General features: G+C 40.4%; 1 protein-coding gene across 1 annotated transcript in view; it reads right to left on the reverse strand.

Annotated features, from left to right (window-relative positions):
* Nucleotides 1–10,421: 10,421 nt before the first annotated feature.
* Nucleotides 10,422–13,664, reverse strand: part of LOC133380035 (TBC1 domain family member 24-like) — a 32,161-nt gene continuing 28,918 nt past the window's right edge. The window contains exon 8 of the transcript XR_009761345.1: nucleotides 10,422–10,782. The gene's annotated coding sequence lies outside the window, so the exon portion shown is untranslated. The remainder of the gene's footprint in view (nucleotides 10,783–13,664) is intronic.

Genomic DNA, 13,664 nt, shown 5'->3' on the forward strand with positions numbered 1-13,664 from the left:
CTCAGAAAAAAGTCTTAATGAGTTCAATGGGAACTTACTCCTATGTAAGTGGTAAAGGATTACAGTGTTAGAAACCTCATCCTCACTCTTCATGATACATGCCACTTGTCTGTCCATTCCAAATGTTTTTGAGACACTGGATAACTGAACAAAGCATTAACAGAGTATTCCAGATACTGATAACAAGATTAAGTTTCTGAGATAAGATTCCTGAATGTTAAATCTTGTCTTTCGGGGAAATCCCAGGGTCCCACCACCTACCTTCTACCACAGACAGAGAGAAGAACAATGAGGAGATAGAGAATTCCAATGTTGTTGCTGTAGTTATGTGTGTTCAAGTCAACTACGACTTATAGCGACCCTATGAATCAGCAATCTCCAAGAGCATCTGTCGTGAACCACCCTTTTCAGATCTTGTAAGTTCAGGTCTGTGGCTTCCTTTATGGAATCAGTCCATCTCTTGTTTGGCCTTCCTCTTTTTCTACTCCCTGCTGTTTTTCCCAGCATTATTGTCTTTTCTAGTGAATCATGTCTTCTCATGATGTGTCCAAAGTATGATAACCTCAGCTCTTTATATTTTTTTTCCTGTTCTGTTTTTTTTATATATGGATTTTGACTTCTTCTTATGTTGATGTTTTCATCTTAGTTGTATTAATAGAGTTTTCAAATATGCTTTTATGTGTTTGTATGCTCTTATACTGTATTGTTTTGTGAATTGCTCAGAGGCATTATTTTTGAATGAGTGGTATATAAATGTCAAAATTTACATTGAAAATAATGTAGAGCCTGACATGCTGGAAGCTAAATCCTGGCTGGAATCAGGCCCCAGACAAGTTTTTATTTTTGCTAACCTATGCAGCAGGACACCTGACTCACTCAGCCACTAGGTTAGAAAAATGCTCCAGTGTCAAGGAATGTTTTGGGGAGAACCCCTGTTTTCCTCTGGTTATAGCTAGGAGTGTTGGGATTGCTGCAGCTTCTTAGGGTTCCCGTTCCGCTCAAGCTGTAAATGGACAAAATTGTCCAGGCTGCTGTTTCATCCATATTTTCAGGATTCTGTTGAGAGAGTAACACCAGGATCAAATATTTATAGAGAGACTGCTATCAAATTCACTCAAAGTGCCACTAAGGGGAGCTGGAACGTGGCAAGGCTCTTAGCTGGATTTGGTGGTTCATTCTCAAGTTTACATTCTGGGTGCTTTTTCTTTCACTTGGAGCAAAGCAATCTTTTTTATAAACTAAAATGTCTTGAATAACTCTCTCTCTTTCACTTGACCTGTCTCCTTTTCTTCCAACTACAGTGGGAGAGAGAGTGCCGCTTTTGATAGGGGCTGTCCTACTTTCAGGCAAGCTGCCACTTTTTGCTTTTCCTAAGGTAGGACAGGCAGCCAATTATGCTATCTTTGGCATGTGCTGGGTGTGTGTATGCGTGTGTCCTACTTTATCAGGCATCTATACCAGCTCCAGCGAAAGGAACGCTTTCTCATCAGGAGTATCTGCGTGCTTTGCGGAGACTGAACAGCCTGCATCCTCCCTGACGATGCCTTCTAAGCCTAGTTAAGGAGCTGATGTGTTTCTCAATTCATGGAGCACTAGACATAACGTCTGTGAGAAATTGAGCAAGCTGCTATTAGGCAAGAAAGTGACAGACAATGGTCATGGAATACAACAGGCCACAATTGTTATTTGATTAACTACAGGCAAATCAATTCAAGTCAGTAGCAGTTAAAAAAAAAAGGGGGGGGAGAAGCAGCCTGCTGCCTGTGCTGTTAATCTACCTAGCTCCCCATGGCACAATTGCCCTGTCACCTCACACCTGAGCTCCTGCCTACATCAGCTGCTGGGAATCAAAATTGGGGAGAGTGCTGTTGTACTTAGGTCCTGCTTGCATGCTTCCCGCAGGCATCTGGTTGGCCCCCGTGAGGATAGAATGCTGGACTAGATAGGCCTTTGACCTAATCCAGCGGGGCTCTTCTGATGTTCATATGCTCAATGGTGAAGCTCTGTGTTGGGGAAGAGGCACACAATTCATTGGGCCCTCCAGTTCGCCAAGCCAAGTTCTGGCCCCCACAGTTGCCCAAAATCTGCAGGGTGGTCACCATCTATTATCGTTATCTCCCCTACCTGTTCTGCCTGTTCTATCTGTAATGAAATGATTGCGTCAGTAACAATAACTGCTAAATTTCATCCAAAGGCAGTACCACAAACAAGGTGAAAAACAAGTCTGTCCACCACCAGTCATGACAGCATGGAAAAGTTCCCTCCTGGCAGTTAGTAGAACAACCAGCTGCAGATTGGGGTAACCCTGACAATCACTGCCTACCTGGCCTGAATGCGGCCAAGCCACGTGTGGAAGACCTTATATAGTTGCACATTTCCTATATGTGTTGCTCAGTTAACAGAGCGCCGGACATAACATCTACAAGAAACTGTTTGCCTTCCTATATGCCTAATGTGAATGAGGCATCTCACCTACCTTAATAGAGCAAATTGTCCTGAAATGCAATGAACACAAGCAGAGCTGGATTGAGGTATTGTTCTTTTTGTCTACAGTTTGTTTGTCAGAATTGATTCTTACTTAAAAACAAGAACCAGAAACTAATGGTAGCTGAAAGTTAATAGGCAGTCATAATACCTGACCAAATGTAGGAACATAGGACTCTGCCCTATACCAGGTCAGACCATAGGTCTGTCTAGCTCAGTATTGCCTGTACTGACAGGCAGTGGCTCTCCGGAGTTTTCAGGCAGAACATTTTGAGCCCTACCTGAAGATGTCAGAGTTTGAACCAGGAACCTTTTGCTTGCAAAGCAGATGTTGTACCACTGAGTTATGACTATCGGCATCTGGTACATGCTTTGTAATTTATGTAAGGTGCCTGAACTTTCTATTTGCTCTGAGGATTTGGGCTGTTCTTTTAGGAAGCAACTAGGGGTACCTTCACATCAGTACAGCATTGCTGTTTTACACGCTCATCAAAGTCAAGAAAGGCAAAGGCTGGGTTCTTTTGTCAACCTTAACTTTCCCTCTTCAGTTATACAGAGTTTTGTGTCATTTTAGATTGCATGTTGTCAGTGTCGAGATGCAACAGTAATCAGCAATATGACAACAATGGTTAGGGGACTTCTGAAACAAAGCTTAAAGTCTAATCATCCTGAACGTCAACACATATTTTTTTTTTAAAAAGGCCACATTTACTGTTGGCCAACCCTCCAAAGGCTGCATGCCAGTGATGAGCATGGCCAAAGCAAAAGTGGGTGTAGCCAAGTTTGTGCATGTATGCATGCAGACACATGTACATACAAGCAGATAGATTCATATAGGCACCCCAGGTCAAATTGGAAGGAAAACTACTGTCGCTGCACCTCAGGACAGTGGCAAGGAAGGTGACCCACTCAGGATAGGGGCTCTCACTGAGGGCCTCTTGCCCAAGGGCCTACCAAAATCTAGAGCTGACACTGTCCAGGTGTTTCATCCATGTGCGTAACTGTCCAAGTGCTGCCCTTAACTTTGCTGGGCTCAGTTCACATCAAGTTAAATCAAGATAGTGTTGTTAATTCTTGGTTGATGGCCACTGCCTGACTCCCATCAATCTCTGGTATTGATTATGCCTTCTTTGTAAAGGACGAGTATTTTATTCCTACTAGTCTTTCAAAGGTTTTGCTACATTTATAACTAACATTTTCTCTAAAAAGCTTAAAGATTTCATTCATGGGATACCAACTCTGTGAGAGTTGAATTTACATTTTCATGGCTGTGCAGGCATTTAAACTTACATCCCCCACCCGCCCACCCAATACAGCACTCAAACTGGTCTAGCACACTGACACTCAAGAATTATACCTCTTAAGCATCTCTCTTGGGCAGGGACATTTACAATTTGCTTCCATTTTTAAAGAATCATGCTGCCTCTTCTAGCTATCATGGCAAAATCCTGGCTGCTCATCAAGAGTTTTTGGACCTTAAGATTTATTTTGAGAATCAATGTCTCACATTTTAGACATTGCTCCAGCATTAGAGAATGAATTTGGGCACCTGAAACCAACACCTGACCTAGGTAGTCTTGTTCCCCAAGCTGAATAAGTTGCCTTTATTCATCACATCTGATCTCTGGAGCCCACATGTGCCAATTTCTTCTGCTAGGCTAATGTTGCAGGTATTGGGGGTGCTTGCAAGAACAGCAATAGCTGGAGTATGCAAAATCAGCTTCGCAGTGTAGGTGGGGGGGTCTCTTGGGAGAAGAGGTACCTGTCTTTTCCAAGAACACCGCCTTCACTGCTAATGCTGTATAAAGTGTCAAAACATGAGCAGAGGAAGCTGGTGAACAGACACAGTCTGGAATAATTGTAACAGTGTGCATATAATTTGTGGAGTTCATCATTAGCAATGAGTGAGGAGGTTGCAGAAGAGATGGTTCTGGACAAATCAGTTTATTATATAACTCCCTTGGATTTTTGTTAGGATAAATTGTATACATTCCTTCTTACAGTTATACTGAATAAAAGGAAGGGAACAGGCTAACTCCCCCCAAACTATACTGGGCATACTGCTAAGCACGGGCAAGTCTCGTGGCCCTTTTCATCCTGCATTTGGGACATCCAGTAAGAGGGTCAAGTAATGTCAATTCTGCTGCTAGTCAATGTTTTTGATATAGTTCATTTGTCCCTCAGAGCCTGTACTGCAACCCACCAATTCCTAGGCATTAACTAAACATCTTTAGAACTTTATTCCCCCTAAATTCCTTACAACTATCCTGCTTTGTTTCTTTTTTAAATATTCTGAACTAGATCGATTTTATTTTAAGAAGTCTTTCTAGTACACCTAGAAAACACAACAATCTCCACACACACACTTTGGAAACAACCTCAGTCATCCATAACTTATGGCTACTCACAAAATTGTGCATTTTGGAAAGATCCCTTTAAAAAACTTGTTCCCAAAGCATTCAGACGCTGAGGCCATGTAGACACGTTTTTTGTTTGTTTGTATTAGAATGCACCGAAGTATTCCAATAGTACATTAAGTAGATAACACATGTTGTCTAAATTATAAAGTCTCCCAGGAGATGCAGTTTCTAGTTTACAATATACTCAATAATATTTTTGCACAGCTTAAATCTGGACTAAAATGATCATGTCAAACTTCACTTCTCACTATTGATTGCCATGCACATCCAATGTGAACCTTATTTTTTCCTGTCAGTATTTTCATGGCATTCCTCTACCATTTTGGTCCGTCGTTCAAATATATCCCCTCAAGAGATCTTCACCATACTATTCTGTCATTTTCCTCTCATTAACAGTGTGCTAGAGCTCCTTTTTTAGATCATCCATGTTGGAACTATTATATCTGCATCTGCCACTTGACCATAATCTCACAATTTTTTTTTTTTCAATAATTTTTATTCAGATTTTCATAAAACATACAAGACAAAATCATAAAACATTCAAAGACAAAAAACAAAATCAAAAATAGTTAAACAAAAAGAAAAAAAGAAAAGAAAAAAAACAAAAATAAAAAATAAAGAGTAAAATATTGACTTCCCATTTGTCAAAGATCAAATCAGTTATAAGTCTATAATATATAACAATCCTGTCTCTTAAGTCATATTATAAAATCACTTTCCTCCAGTAGTTATCTTACTTAATCATCAAATCTCATAAACATTACTTTATTCTTTCCACAAAAAGTCAAAGAGAGGTTTCAATTCTTTAAGAAATATATCTATCAATTTTTTTTTCCAGATAAGCATATCGATTAATCCATCTCATTACTAATTATGATAATCTTATTGTCATAACCATAGTCAAAATAAACATTTCAATTAATCCATCACATCAGAATCTGTTAGGTTCAATAATTTCAGTAGCCATTGTTCTATTATCTCTATTAGTTCCATTTTCCATCTTCCATCTTCAGTAGTCTTGTTAAGTCCAGTAATTTCAATATCCAATCTTCCATTATCAGTATTCCATAATAATCTTGCTGTCAAAGCCATAGTCATATAGTAAGAGTCTGATGGGGATTACCTCTATCCCAAATATTTTCTTGCCATCCATTCTGAATAGGTTGCTGAAATACTGCTGTAAAATCATATCTCTGTTCTTTTTTTCAAAATACACTGGGTCATCTCTTAAAAGTTTTTCCATTGTCACATGGCTGCAGTTAATTCCATAGATTTTCTCTATATTGGGCTCCATCACATCATTCCAGTCCAGAAGATTATCCATGCCATTGATAACTTTATCTCTAGAATCTTCATTCATTTCTTCAGAGATAACATTGAGTTCCAAACAATAGATTTTATTTCTAAAGTCCATAGACTCCAAATCTTGTTCCTGTTCCACGTTGGTTCCAATCTCCGGGATCTCCTCTCTCACAGGGACCCCTATTCCAGTCTCCAGGGTCACCTCTCTCACAGGGACCCCTGTTCCAATCTCCGGGGTCTCCTCTCTCACAGGGACCCCTTCCAGGGTCACCTCTCTCACAGGGACCCTTATATCTTTAATCTCCTGCTTCATTTTACTCAATTCAATTTTCATTATCTCAATCTCATCCATTATTTTCTGAAACATAGTTATTTCCAGATTTTCAGCCACTTTCTTAATTGCCATTTTAAAAGAAAAATATAGGAAAACCACTTCTTATTTCAGCAACAATTGGGTTAATACTCCAAACTTGGTGACATCACAGTATAAACAGAGCAGACAGCCTTATCTCTCCAATAGTTAAGTAAACAAAATGCAGTTCCCAGGATCGAAACAATTAATGGCAATCGTCAAGAAACAGATTCGTCAAAATAAAATAGACCAAAAAGAGAGTAGTCTCAAAACAGTATAATATTTTTCAAAATAAAAATCTGGAATAGAAATCCCTCTTCTGTGTATATCTTTAGAATGCAAATCCAGGACAGCTTTTTGCAACAAAAACAGAGATAAGCTATTAATTAGTGCGTAGCAGAGAGAAGTTATGGCTCCCCAGTGAGATGTCAAAAACTGATCAATCTGGCAAATCTCTTTTAAACAGCAACAATTTAAGTCAAGTAAAAGAAAAATATAGAAAGAAGGGTGCTTGCCTGTTAGTGCGTTCTCTCTTAGAAGATAAGGTGAACGTTCGCTTTATCAGATAGAGCTTGCTGTTAAAAATCCGTCCCACCTTCGTCGGCTGGACCTCGTCCCATAAATTAATGAGATCTGGTCGTCCCAACAAAAATAGGCTTTGAGGTTAATCTCTTCGTTTCTCCCTACCCGGGAGAAGTTTAATCAGTCAAAAAAAAAAAGAAAAAACTGACTGATATATCTGAATAAGCTTCTTTTGAGGCAGGAGCCCGTCTCAAAAGCAGGCACAGGCTAAGTCACCCTTCCCGGAAGTTCCTACCATAATCTCACAATTGTGAAAACTACATGGCCTTAGTTATGACTTCTGTGCACCATTGTTACATTTCTTTGTCCAACTTGCCATTTTCACCCTGTTCTGCCATAGCCTCTCTGTGTTACTTTTGAGGTGTATGGTCAGTTATGTGTTCAATAGATGAAGAAAATAAGAACAAGAAAAAAGAGCTGCTATCAAGAAAATAGGTATTGAACACATCTTCCAGAGGAGTAGTTGTACTAATCTCCTAAAACTAGAAAGAGTCCTATCACACCTTAAAGTCTAACCAATTTATTAAAAAATAGATATCTATGGAATGGAGTCCCCTCCATCAGATGCAACATTTACACCTCTTGTTTGACATTCCAGGATGCAATTGTTTTAACATATAGGCTCTAAAACCCATTGTTGTATGTTTCAACACTATCAACATATATAGACTCTGTACTTTAATCACAATGTATATGTAGTGCTTCTGTATTTTGAATACCAATAATATTTGTGGAAATCTGGTGACAACCATACTACCACTCTGTTATAAATGCTAAGTTGTCTTTGATGACAATGAGACAAGCCATAGCATTGTTTATTAATCAGTGCAGATTGAAATGTGGAATAATTGGCAACTCTGAAGGGCAGAGACAGTTTTATTTTCTTTCATCTTTAGCATGTAGGTGAATTAGGAAAGCAGGTTCTCTGTTCTCATCCCTAATCTACAAGTATTCACTCTTTCAGAGGAAGGGGCCTTTTTTTAAAAAAGGCAAATCTTTTGCTGACATTTCTTAATTATATCCAGTGAGATGCCCAGAGGGGCTGCAGAACTGGTTAGAAAAAATGTAGTCTAGAGAGCAGCCCAGTCACCAGATGTCTTCTGCCTTTTTTTTAGAAGGTCTATGGTGGCTCAAGGGCATTCTGAAATCTTGTTTTGAGCAGAGGGACAGGCTGACTGATTATCTGGCAGAGCCTGTCATGCAGATGCAGAGATACAGAAGTTTGCAGAACAAGTTCTGCTGAATGAAACAGCAGCTCTACAAAGGTGGCATTTATTCTCCAGTCTTGCATTTTAAAAGAGGTGCAAAAATTAACGGCCAGGAATGCCATGTTGGTAGCTTCCAGGGGGACAGTGGACATGATCTTCACTGCACGACAGCTTCAAGAAAAATGCAGGGAGCAAAACCGACCTCTGTATATGGCTTTTATTGATCTGACTAAGGCCTTTGATACTGTAAATCGAACCGCTCTCTGGACCATCCTTCTGAAAATTGGATGCCGATAAATTTGTGAATATTTTGCGACTCCTCCATGACAACATGACGGCAGCAATTTTGGATAGCAATGGCTCTCAGAGTGATCCATTCAAAGTGGGATCAGGTGTCAAACAGGGATGTGTCATTGCTCCGACCTTATTTGCTATTTTCATCGCCATGATTCTACACCTTGTTGAGGGGAAACTTCCCACTGGCATGGAAATCACATATCGAACAGATAGAAAGGTTTTTAATCTCAGTAGGCTGAAAGCAAAAAGTAAGGTAATTACAACCTCTGTCACAGAACTTCAATATGCTGATGATAATATAGTCTTCACACATTCAGAGGAAGATCTTCAAACTATCCTAAATGTCTTTGCAGAAGCATATGAAAAGCTTGGCCTCTCACTTAACATAAAAAAAAAACCAAAGTGCTTCATCAGCAAGTGCAAACCAATCCCTCTGTAGCACCATCAATCCAGCTTAATGGTGCGACAGTGGAGAATGTCAATCACTTTTCTTATCTTGGCAGCCATCTCTCTGTAAAAGCTGACATTGATGCTGAAATTCAGCATTGTCTGAGCTCTGCGAGTGCCGCATTCTCCCGAATGAAGTGTAGAGTGTTCGAGGATTGGGATATTGGCAGGGAGACCAAAATGCTTATTTACAAAGCCATTGTACTACCGACCTTACTGTACGCCTGTGAAACATGGACCATCTATAAACGCCACTCCCAACTTCTTGAAAGATTCCACCAATGCTGCCTCTAGAAAATTCTGCAAATTACTTGGGAAGATAGGCGGACTAATGTTACCGTATTGGAAGAAGCAAAGACCACCAGTGTTGAAACAATGATCCTCCAACATCAACTTCGCTGGACCGGCCATATTGTTCGAATGCCTAATCACCGTCTTCCAAAGCAGCTACTTTACTCCCAACTTAAGGATGGAAAATGGAATATTGGTGGACAGCAAAAGAGGTTTAAAGATATTCTTAAAGCTAATCTAAAAAAATGTAACATAAGCATCGAGAACTGGGAAGTCTTGGCCCATGAGCGTCCCAATTGGAGGTCGGCTATTATCAAAGGTGCTATGGACTTTGAAGAAGCACGAGTACAGGGCGAACGGGACAAACGAGCTAAGCAGAAGACACGTCAAGCAAATCATCATCGTGACCATCTTCCATCTGGAAACCTATGTCCTCACTGTGGGAAGCTGTGTGGATCCAGAATTGGCCTCCACAGTCACTTACGGATCCACCCTTAAAGACCTTATCATGGAAGACAATCTTACTCGGCCACGAGTGATCGCCAATGAAATGAATGATACTAATTCTCATAGTGCCAGATTATTTTAAATAAGGAAGGATTATTTTGAAAGGAAGGGACTGTAAACATAGAGTTGCTATAATAAAGCTTATATGAGAGGACTGTCTGCAGTTGGGATGAGAAAGTTTGGAGGGTGACCAAAAACAATTAAGAATAAATAGTGGTGAAACATTAGATTTAGATTGAGTTGGAGATGAAGATTAGCTATTATCTCTAGAGCCCCCCCCCATTTTAACCTTTTCCATATATGGAGAATGAAAATGTAAACAAAGGAGATTGTCAGTGGAGCACATGGCATCAACATGACACACGAGAACATCCTTCAAAATTGGGCGTGTAATAATATTTTGATATTATTTATTATAACAAAATTAAAAGAAACAATACATATCTCAAATAATTAAAAGACACAATGAAAAATGTGTCATACAGGGGAAAATAAATTACATAGATATACATTATCTTGGAATTTATTGTTTTTATTATTTATACATTAAATCTGTATGTTGTTCTTTTGCTCTCATAGTATGTGACTTTTGATTTTTTTAAAAAGCTGGCATCTGTATTTGCCCATAACAATCATATATAAAAAGAGTTCTTGGAGATTTCCATTGGTTTCTCTTAACACAGTGGTTCCCAAACTTTTTTTCCCATGGACCACCTGAGAATTGCTGAGGGTCTTGACAGACCACGTAATGATTTTTCTTCCTGTTGTAGCAATTATAATGTGCTGTGCTAGATGCTGTATGATTTTTAATTGTATTTTACAGACATGCTGCAGACCACCTGAACACTCATGGACCACTGGTGGTCTGCGGACTGTCGTTTGGAAGCCCCTGCTGTAACAGAAAAGAGCAGAATGTGTCCACTTCTATACTTTCTTCAGAATTAAACCTAACAAAACATATAAGTAGAACAGTTTTTGGTAAAAGCAGGGGTAGGGAATCCGTGGCTCTCCAAATGTTGTTAAGAACATAAGAACATAAGAAAAGCCTGCTGGATCAGGCCAGTGGCCCATCTAGTCCAGCATCCTGTTCTCACAGTGGCCAACCAGGTGCCTGGGGGAAGCCCGCAAGCACGACCCGGGTGCAAGAACACTCTCCCCTCCTGAGGCTTCTGGCAACTAGTTTTCAGAAGCATGCTGCCTCTGACTAGGGTGGCAGAGCACAGCCATCATGGCTAGTAGCCATTGATAGCCCTGTCCTCCATGAATTTGTCTAATCTTCTTTTAAAGCCATCCAAGCTGGTGGCCATTACTGCATCTTGTGGGAGCAAATTCCATAGTTTAACTATGCGCTGAGTAAAGAAGTACTTCCTTTTGTCTGTCCTGAATCTTCCAACATTCAGCTTCTTTGAATGTCCACGAGTTCTAGTATTATGAGAGAGGGAGAAGAACTTTTCTCTATCCACTTTCTCAATGCCATGCATAATTTTATACACTTCTATCATGTCTCCTCTGACCCGCCTTTTCTCTAAACTAAAAAGCCCCAAATGCTGCAACCTTTCCTCGTAAGGGAGTCGCTCCATCCCCTTGATCATTCTGGTTGCCCTCTTCTGAACCTTTTCCAACTCTAGAATATCCTTTTTGAGATGAGGCGACCAGAACTGTACACAGTATTCCAAATGCGGCCGCACCATAGATTTATACAACGGCATTATGATATCGGCTGTTTTATTTTCAATACCTTTCCTAATTATTGCTAGCATGGAATTTGCCTTTTTCACAGCTGCTGCACACTGGGTCGACATTTTCATCGTGCTGTCCACTACAACCCCGAGGTCTCTCTCCTGGTCGGTCACCGCCAGTTCAGACCCCATGAGCGTATATGTGAAATGAAGATTTTGTGCTCCAATATGCATAATTTTACACTTGTTTATATTGAATTGCATTTGCCATTTTTCCGCCCATTCACTCAGTTTGGAGAGGTCTTTTTGGAGCTCTTCGCAATCCCTTTTTGTTTTAACAACCCTGAACAATTTAGTGTCGTCAGCAAACTTGGCCACTTCACTGCTCATTCCTAATTCTATGTCATTAATGAACAAGTTGAAAAGTACAGGTCCCAATACCGATCCTTGAGGGACTCCACTTTCTACAGCCCTCCATTGGGAGAACTGTCCGTTTATTCCTACTCTCTGCTTTCTGCTTCTTAACCAATTCCTTATCCACAAGAGGACCTCTCCTCTTATTCCATGACTGCTAAGCTTCCTCAGAAGCCTTTGGTGAGGTACCTTGTCAAACGCTTTTTGAAAGTCTAAGTACACTATGTCCACTGGATCACCTCTATCTATATGCTTGTTGACACTCTCAAAGAATTCTAATAGGTTACTGAGACAGGACTTTCCCTTGCAGAAGCCATGCTGGCTCTGCTTCAGCAAGGCTTGTTCTTCTATGTGCTAAGTTAATCTAGCTTTAATAATACTTTCTACCAGTTTTCCAGGGACAGAAGTTAAGCTAACTGACCTGTAATTTCCAGGATCCCCTCTGGATCCCTTTTTGAAGATTGGCATTACATTTGCCACTTTCCAGTCCTCAGACACGGAGGAGGACCCGAGGGACAAGTTACATATTTTAGTTAGCAGATCAGCAATTTCACCTTTGAGTTCTTTGAGAACTCTCGGGTGGATGCCATCCGGGCCCGGTGATTTGTCAGTTTTTATATTGTCCATTAAGCTTAGAACTTCCTCTCTCGTTACCACTATTTGTCTTAGTTCCTCAGAATCCCTTCCTGCAAATGTTAGTTCAGGTTCAGGGATCTGCCCTATATCTTCCACTGTGAAGACAGATGCAAAGAATTCATTTAGCTTCTCTGCAATCTCCTTATCGTTCTTTAGGACACCTTTGACTCCGTTATCATCCAAGGGTCCAATTGTCTCCCTAGATGGTCTCCTGCTTTGAATGTATTTATAGAATTTTTTGTTGTTGGTTTTTATGTTCTTAGCAATGTGCTCCTCAAATTCTTTTTTAGCATCCCTTATTGTCTTCTTGCATTTCTTTTGCCAGAGTTTGTGTTCTTTTTTATTTTCTTCATTCGGACAAGACTTCCATTTTCTGAAGGAAGACTTTTTGCCTCTAAGAGCTTCCTTGACTTTGCTCGTTAACCATGCTGGCATCTTCTTGGCCCTGGCGGTACCTTTTCTGATCTGCGGTATGCACTCCAGTTGAGCTTCTAATATAGTGTTTTTAAACAACTTCCAAGCATTTTCGAGTGATGTGACCCTCTGGACTTTGTTTTTCAGCTTTCTTTTTACCAATCCCCTCATTTTTGTGAAGTTTCCTCTTTTGAAGTCAAATGTGACCGTGTTGGATTTTCTTGGCAATTGGCCAGTTACATGTATGTTTAATTTAATAGCACTGTGGTCACTGCTCCCAATCGGTTCAACAACACTTACATCTCGCACCAGGTCCCGGTCCCCACTGAGGATTAAGTCCAGGGTTGCCGTCCCTCTGGTCGGTTCCATGACCAACTGGTCTAGGGAATAGTCATTTAGAATATCTAGAAACTTTGCTTCTTTGTCATGACTGGAACACATATGCAGCCAGTCTATGTCCGGGTAGTTGAAGTCACCCATTACTACCACATTTCCTAGTTTGGATGCTTCCTCAATTTCATATCTCATCTCCAGGTCTCCCTGAGCATTTTGATCAGGGGGACGATAGATCGTTCCCAGTATTAAGTCCCTCCTGGGGCACGGTATCACCACCCACAACGATTCTGTGGAG

The sequence above is a fragment of the Rhineura floridana genome, chromosome 3, assembly GCF_030035675.1.
Source record: "Rhineura floridana isolate rRhiFlo1 chromosome 3, rRhiFlo1.hap2, whole genome shotgun sequence".
Lineage (NCBI taxonomy): Eukaryota > Metazoa > Chordata > Lepidosauria > Squamata > Rhineuridae > Rhineura > Rhineura floridana.